Below are 2,687 nucleotides of genomic sequence, written 5' to 3' on the forward strand. Positions count from 1 at the left end.
AGCACAGCACAGCCCCATCCGTGCCCTTTAAAGTGCACTGCAGTCCAAACCATTCTGGGATTCTGTGGATCAGATTCCTTTTGGTTAGTCCAAAGTATCAGCACAAACCTCCTCCTACCCTTATCACAGGCTTAAGCTGAGCTTTATTCTGCTTCCTAGACCACGGCAGGCTTGGCATGGAAAGGGATGGGAAAGGCACAGGTCAGGTTTGGTGAGGGAAAGGGATGGGAAAGGGACAGGTCAGGTTTAGTTTGCTTTTTGAGGGAAAGAATGACATCCGTGCCCTCACAGCACAGTCTGTGTCCATGTGATGCCCATGTCTGTGGAAGTTTATGGGATCTCTGAGTGGTTTGGTAAGAAGGAGCAGTAAAGATTGTCCAGTTCCAACCCCCACAGCGTGTTCTCAGGTCCCTTCCCACACTTGGTAGGCAAAACTGAGCAGAGATGAGGATCCCTACAATGTCTAGCAGTAATTCTCACCCCAAATTTCAGGTCTCCCCATAGGTGACACCCACCTGTGACCATGTTCACAGGGGTTTTCAGATGAGGGAAGAGATGAGGATCTGACTCCATGTTTCAGAAGGCTTGATTTATTATTTTATGATATCTATTACATTAAAACTATACTAAAAGAATAGAAGAAAGGATTTCATCAGAAGGCTGGCTAAGAATAGAATAGCAAAGAATGATAACAACGGCTCTGTCTCAGACTCTCTGTCTGAGCCAGCTGACTGTGATTGGCCATTAATTAGAAACATCCAACATGGGCCAATCACAGATGCACCTGTTGCATTCCACAGCAGCAGATAATCAATGTTTACATTTTGTACCTGAGGCCTCTCAGCTTCTCAGGAGGAAATATCCTAAGGAAAGGATTTTCCATAAAAGATGTCTGTGACATCCACCCTTCTGCACCAAGCCAGCCTGCACCCTGCTCTTCCCCACAGGGACCTCAGAGTGATTAAATCAGACATTTCCCCAGAGGAACCAAGAGTTTCCTTCATCTCTGGACAGCAGAGCCCAGCAAACCCAGCCATCCCTGCTGCAGCTCCTCTCCATGGAGAGATGTCCCTCAGGACAGCCCAGTTAAATTAGGGCAAACAAGGCTTCTCCTATCACTGGGTGTTTCTGCCCTGGAGAACAGAGTGAAAGCATCTGTCCAAACACTGAGCCCATGTTTTTACAGAGCATGTCTCCCAGGAAAAGTAGGGCTGGTTAGCTTGGCAAGAACAGAGCTGAAAGCCTCAGGACTTGCTTTTTCCCTCTGTAACTGGTCAAATATTATTTCATCTCTCTCTGCAAGAGAGCTTGGTGTTTTCCTTGGAGCAGGGGCAGCTGCTGCACGGAGCCTGGGTGCTGGTGGCAGTCAGAGGTGGCTGATGATGGGGCTGGGAGGGCAGGACCTGAGCCTGATCCCACACACCAACACTCAGCCCCTCTCCTAGAGATCATTCCCAATAAGATGCCTGGAAAATAAACTTTAAAATCATCCAATTCCACCGCCCTGCCATGGGCAGGGACATCTTCCAGTATTGCAAGTTCCTCCAAGCCCTGTCCAGCTTGGCCTTGGACACTTCCAGGGCTCCAGGGGCAGCCACAGCTACCCTGGGCAACCTGTGCCAGGGCCTCACCATGTTGAAAATATGGTGAAATATGAGAATGGTGAAAATATGCAGAGAATATTTTTTTTCCTAATATCTACCCCAATAAACCTGCCCTCTTTCACTTTGAAGCCATTTCCCTCTGTCTTAGCCCCCTCTGCACATGGACATTGAACCAACCCTTGCCTTGAGCATCCCCAATGCCTCCAGGAACTGATCCTGCCTTCCAGAGCCAAATGTAAGGGGAGCTGGAAAATAACAGGAAGAGAAACTGAGGGAAAGAAAAAGGCTTATTTGTCAGGGACATGACTGGAAGCATGAGTCTGGCTCCTCACCACATGAAAAGCCCTGCTGCTGCTGCTGCCTGGAGGTCTTGGAGAAGAAAGGGGGATCCTGCTGAGCTGGAAGCTGGCAGGGAAGTCTCCCAGGGCAGTGCTGGAGTCCCAGCACGATGGGAATCAATGCCAGCTTTGTGCACAGGTAGCTGGGGAGGATTTATGACCCGCCCAGTGGTGTGAACGCACGCCATGAATTAAAGCACTGTTGGGGAATCAGGAGGTTCTGACTTCAGAGCTGCAGTCCCGAGGAAAAGGACAGGGTAGATTCCTCTAAATGCACTCTAAAATTTAAAGTGAAATGCCAGAAGTTTCTTTAAAACATGTATTTTGTGAGTGCTGGCCCCATCAGGGCTGCCATAAACCATACTGGGCTACAAAACTGCACAGGGGGCACAGGGAGTGGTGGGAACACCAAACACTGCACAAGGGGAAGAAAAATCTGTTTTTGGTGTCCCAGAAAAGAGAGTGACCCCTCCTTCAGGCAGAACCTTGGGGCTTGCATCTCAGAGGCACCAACCCAGGATGGGAATTCCCAGTTTAATTCCCAATGGGAACAAACCCAAACATCACTACTGAGAGGAGCAGCCCCAAACACTCCCTGCACATGCACAGCCTCACCAGAACAAACCATTTCAGCCTGTTTAGGTTTAAATTTCATTTTTTGGGTTTTTTTCATTTTTTGTGGGTTTTTTCCCCCTGCAGTGAAGCATTCAGTACATTGTGTAGTTGCATCAGCCTGACTTTTCTT

The sequence above is a fragment of the Zonotrichia leucophrys genome, chromosome 8 (genome assembly GCF_028769735.1).
Source record: "Zonotrichia leucophrys gambelii isolate GWCS_2022_RI chromosome 8, RI_Zleu_2.0, whole genome shotgun sequence".
Lineage (NCBI taxonomy): Eukaryota > Metazoa > Chordata > Aves > Passeriformes > Passerellidae > Zonotrichia > Zonotrichia leucophrys.